The 5,873-nt window shown below is 47.4% G+C and overlaps 2 non-coding genes across 2 annotated transcripts; both read right to left on the bottom strand.

Moving 5' to 3' along the window:
- Positions 1-1,106: 1,106 nt before the first annotated feature.
- Positions 1,107-1,179, bottom strand: TRNAK-CUU (transfer RNA lysine (anticodon CUU)). The gene has a single exon. It is a non-coding gene; the product is annotated as a tRNA-Lys (tRNA).
- Positions 1,180-3,013: 1,834 nt separating this feature from the next.
- TRNAK-CUU (transfer RNA lysine (anticodon CUU)) lies at positions 3,014-3,086 on the bottom strand. Its single transcript has one exon. It is a non-coding gene; the product is annotated as a tRNA-Lys (tRNA).
- Between the last annotated feature and the right edge of the window lie 2,787 nt (positions 3,087-5,873).

Raw genomic sequence — 5,873 nt, 5'->3', positions numbered from 1 at the left:
AAGCCCAAAAAATACATTGTTGTCAGGTATTGTGGAAAAAACTTGACTTTTTACGTTACTTCTGAGAGATCACATAACGCTCCCGGATGGGCTCGAACCACCAACCTTTCTGTTAACAGCCGAACGCGCTAACCATTGAGCCACGGAAGCTCAGAAATTAAATGGTTGTCAGGTATTGTGGAAAAGTTATGACTTTATACGCTACATCTGAGACCCCACAACACCTCTCCCGGGTGGGCTCGAACCACCAACCTTTCGGTTAACAGCTGAAAGCGCTAACCATTGCGCCACGGAAGCCCAAAAATTAAATGTTCGTCAGGTATTGCGGAAAAACTCTGACATTTTACGTTACATCTGAGACGTCACGACACCGCTCCCGGGAGGGTTCAAACCTCCAGTCCTTTGAATAGCAGCTGAACGCGCTAACCTTTGCGCCACGGAAGCCCAAAAATTAAATGGTCGTCAGGTATTGTGGAAAAACCTTGACTTTTTACTTCACATCTGAGACGTCACAACACCGCTCCCGGATGGGCTCGAACCACCAACCTATTCGTTAACAGCCGAACGTGCTAACCATTGAGCCACGGAAGCTCAGAAATTAAATGGTTGTCAGGTATTGTGGAAAAGTTATGACTTTTTACGCTACATCTGAGACCCCACAACACCTCTCCCGGGTGGGCTCGAACCACCAACCTTTCGATTAATAGCTGAACGTGCTAACCATTGCGCCACGGAAGCCCAAAAATTAAATGTTCGTCAGGTATTGTGGAAAAATCTGACATTTTACGTTACATCTGAGACGTCACAACACCGCTCCCGGGAGGGCTCAAAACACCAGTCTTTTGAATAGCAGCAGAACGCGCTAACCATTGCGCCACGGAAGCCAAAAAAATTAAATGGTCGTCAGGTATTGAGGAAAAACCTTGACTTTTTACGTAACATCTGAGACCTCACAACACCGCTCCCGGATGGGCTCGAGCCACCAACCTTTCGGTTAACAGCCGAACGCACTAACCTTTGCGCCACGGAAGCCCAAAAATTAAATGGTCGTCAGGTATTGTGGAAAAACTTTGACTTTTTACCTCACATCTGAGACCTCACAACACCGCTCCCGGATGGGCTCGAACCACCAAACTTTCGGTTAAGAGCCGAACGCGCTAACCATTGAGCCACGGAAGCTCTGAAATTAAATGGTCGTCAGGTATTGTGGAAAAACTTTGACTTTTTACGTAACATCTGAGACCTCATAGCACCGCTCTCGGGAGTGCTTGAACCACCAACCTTTCCGTTAACAGCCGAAGGCGCTAACCATTGCGCCACGGAAGCCCAAAAATTAAATGTTCACAGGTATTGTGGAAAAACTCGGACTTTTTACGTTACATTTCAGACCTCACAACACCGCTCCCGGATAGGCTCGAACCACCAACCTTTCGGTTAACAGCCGAACGCGCTAACCATTGCGCCACGGAAGCCCAAAAATTAAATGTTCACAGGTATTGCGGAAAAACTCTGACTTTTTACGTTACATCTGAGACCTCACAAAACGCTCCCGGATGGGCTCGAACCACCAAACTTTCGGTTAAAAGCCGAACGCGCTAACCATTGCGCCACGGTAGCCCAGAAATTAAATGATCGTCAGGTATTGTGGAAAAACCTTGACTTATTACGTCACATCTGAGACCTCACAACACCGCTCCCGGGTGGGCTCGAACCACCAACTTTTTGAATGACAGCTGAGCGCGCTAACCCTTGCGCCACCGAAGCCCAAAATTTAAATGGTCGTCAGGTATTTCGGAAAAACTTTGACTTTTTACGTCACATCTGAGACCTCACAACAACGCTCCTGAGTGGGCTAGAACCACCAACCTTTTGAATAACAGCTAAGAGCGCTAACCATTTCGCCACGGAAGCCCAAAAAATACATTGTCGTCAGGTATTGTGGAAAAAACTTGACTTTTTACGTTACTTCTGAGAGATCACATAACGCTCCCGGATGGGCTCGAACCACCAACCTTTCTGTTAACAGCCGAACGCGCTAACCATTGAGCCACGGAAGCTCAGAAATTAAATGGTTGTCAGGTATTGTGGAAAAGTTATGACTTTATACGCTACATCTGAGACCCCACAACACCTCTCCCGGGTGGGCTCGAACCACCAACCTTTCGGTTAACAGCTGAAAGCGCTAACCATTGCGCCACGGAAGCCCAAAAATTAAATGTTCGTCAGGTATTGCGGAAAAACTCTGACATTTTACGTTACATCTGAGACGTCACGACACCGCTCCCGGGAGGGCTCAAACCACCAGTCCTTTGAATAGCAGCTGAACGCGCTAACCTTTGCGCCACGGAAGCCCAAAAATTAAATGGTCGTCAGGTATTGTGGAAAAACCTTGACTTTTTACTTCACATCTGAGACGTCACAACACCGCTCCCGGATGGGCTCGAACCACCAACCTATTCGTTAACAGCCGAACGTGCTAACCATTGAGCCACGGAAGCTCAGAAATTAAATGGTTGTCAGGTATTGTGGAAAAGTTATGACTTTTTACGCTACATCTGAGACCCCACAACACCTCTCCCGGGTGGGCTCGAACCACCAACCTTTCGATTAATAGCTGAACGTGCTAACCATTGCGCCACGGAAGCCCAAATATTAAATGTTCGTCAGGTATTGTGGAAAAATCTGACATTTTACGTTACATCTGAGACGTCACAACACCGCTCCCGGGAGGGCTCAAAACACCAGTCTTTTGAATAGCAGCAGAACGCGCTAACCATTGCGCCACGGAAGCCAAAAAAATTAAATGGTCGTCAGGTATTGAGGAAAAACCTTGACTTTTTACGTAACATCTGAGACCTCACAACACCGCTCCCGGATGGGCTCGAGCCACCAACCTTTCGGTTAACAGCCGAACGCACTAACCTTTGCGCCACGGAAGCCCAAAAATTAAATGGTCGTCAGGTATTGTGGAAAAACTTTGACTTTTTACCTCACATCTGAGACCTCACAACACCGCTCCCGGATGGGCTCGAACCACCAAACTTTCGGTTAAGAGCCGAACGCGCTAACCATTGAGCCACGGAAGCTCTGAAATTAAATGGTCGTCAGGTATTGTGGAAAAACTTTGACTTTTTACGTAATATCTGAGACCTCATAGCACCGCTCTCGGGTGTGCTTGAACCACCAACCTTTCCGTTAACAGCCGAAGGCGCTAACCATTGCGCCACGGAAGCCCAAAAATTAAATGTTCACAGGTATTGTGGAAAAACTCGGACTTTTTACGTTACATTTCAGACCTCACAACACCGCTCCCGGATAGGCTCGAACCACCAACCTTTCGGTTAACAGCCGAACGCGCTAACCATTGCGCCACGGAAGCCCAAAAATTAAATGTTCACAGGTATTGCGGAAAAACTCTGACTTTTTACGTTACATCTGAGACCTCACAAAACGCTCCCGGATGGGCTCGAACCACCAAACTTTCGGTTAAAAGCCGAACGCGCTAACCATTGCGCTACGGTAGCCCAGAAATTAAATGATCGTCAGGTATTGTGGAAAAACCTTGACTTATTACGTCACATCTGAGACCTCACAACACCGCTCCCGGGTGGGCTCGAACCACCAACTTTTTGAATGACAGCTGAGCGCGCTAACCCTTGCGCCACCGAAGCCCAAAATTTAAATGGTCGTCAGGTATTTCGGAAAAACTTTGACTTTTTACGTCACATCTGAGACCTCACAACAACGCTCCTGAGTGGGCTAGAACCACCAACCTTTTGAATAACAGCTAAGAGCGCTAACCATTTCGCCACGGAAGCCCAAAAAATACATTGTCGTCAGGTATTGTGGAAAAAACTTGACTTTTTACGTTACTTCTGAGAGATCACATAACGCTCCCGGATGGGCTCGAACCACCAACCTTTCTGTTAACAGCCGAACGCGCTAACCATTGAGCCACGGAAGCTCAGAAATTAAATGGTTGTCAGGTATTGTGGAAATGTTATGACTTTATACGCTACATCTGAGACCCCACAACACCTCTCCCGGGTGGGCTCGAACCACCAACCTTTCGGTTAACAGCTGAAAGCGCTAACCATTGCGCCACGGAAGCCCAAAAATTAAATGTTCGTCAGGTATTGCGGAAAAACTCTGACATTTTACGTTACATCTGAGACGTCACGACACCGCTCCCGGGAGGGCTCAAACCACCAGTCCTTTGAATAGCAGCTGAACGCGCTAACCTTTGCGCCACGGAAGCCCAAAAATTAAATGGTCGTCAGGTATTGTGGAAAAACCTTGACTTTTTACTTCACATCTGAGACGTCACAACACCGCTCCCGGATGGGCTCGAACCACCAACCTATTCGTTAACAGCCGAACGTGCTAACCATTGAGCCACGGAAGCTCAGAAATTAAATGGTTGTCAGGTATTGTGGAAAAGTTTTGACTTTTTACGCTACATCTGAGACCCCACAACACCTCTCCCGGGTGGGCTCGAACCACCAACCTTTCGATTAATAGCTGAACGTGCTAACCATTGCGCCACGGAAGCCCAAAAATTAAATGTTCGTCAGGTATTGTGGAAAAATCTGACATTTTACGTTACATCTGAGACGTCACAACACCGCTCCCGGGAGGGCTCAAAACACCAGTCTTTTGAATAGCAGCAGAACGCGCTAACCATTGCGCCACGGAAGCCAAAAAAATTAAATGGTCGTCAGTTATTGTGGAAAAACCTTCACTTTTTACTTCACATCTGAGACGTCACAACACCGCTCCCGGACGGGCTCGAACCACCAACCTATTCGTTAACAGCCGAACGCGCTAACCATTGATCCACGGAAGCTCAGAAATTAAATGGTTGTCAGGTATTGTGGAAAAGTTATGACTTTTTACGCTACATCTGAGACCCCACAACACCTCTCCCGGGTGGGCTCGAACCACCAACCTTTCGATTAATAGCTGAACGTGCTAACCATTGCGCCACGGAAGCCCAAATATTAAATGTTCGTCAGGTATTGTGGAAAAATCTGACATTTTACGTTACATCTGAGACGTCACAACACCGCTCCCGGGAGGGCTCAAAACACCAGTCTTTTGAATAGCAGCAGAACGCGCTAACCATTGCGCCACGGAAGCCAAAAAAATTAAATGGTCGTCAGGTATTGAGGAAAAACCTTGACTTTTTACGTAACATCTGAGACCTCACAACACCGCTCCCGGATGGGCTCGAGCCACCAACCTTTCGGTTAACAGCCGAACGCACTAACCTTTGCGCCACGGAAGCCCAAAAATTAAATGGTCGTCAGGTATTGTGGAAAAACTCTGACATTTTACGTTACATCTGAGACGTCACAACACCGCTCCCGGGAGGGTTCAAAACACCAGCCTTTTGAATAGCAGCTGAACGCGCTAACCATTGCGCCACGGAAGCCCAAAAATTAAATGGTCGTCAGGTATTGTGGAAAAACCTTGACTTATTACGTCACATCTGAGACCTCACAACACCGCTCCCGGGTGGGCTCGAACCACCAACTTTTTGAATGACAGCTGAGCGCGCTAACCCTTGCGCCACCGAACCCCAAAATTTAAATGGTCGTCAGGTATTTCGGAAAAACTTTGACTTTTTACGTCACATCTGAGACCTCACAACAACGGTCCTGAGTGGGCTAGAACCACCAACCTTTTGAATAACAGCTAAGAGCGCTAACCATTTCGCCACGGAAGCCCAAAAATTAAATGGTTGTCAGGTATTGTGGAAAAGTTATGACTTTATACGCTACATCTGAGACCCCACAACACCTCTTCCGGGTGGGCTCGAACCAACAACCTTTCGGTTAACAGCTGAATGCGCTAACCATTGCGCCACGGAA

Source organism: Phalangium opilio, unplaced genomic scaffold, assembly GCF_054372755.1.
Source record: "Phalangium opilio isolate 3A_F unplaced genomic scaffold, DU_Popi_V2 ptg001421l_1, whole genome shotgun sequence".
NCBI classification, from domain to species: Eukaryota; Metazoa; Arthropoda; class Arachnida; order Opiliones; family Phalangiidae; genus Phalangium; species Phalangium opilio.
This window is presented reverse-complemented; position numbering and strand designations above follow the sequence as displayed.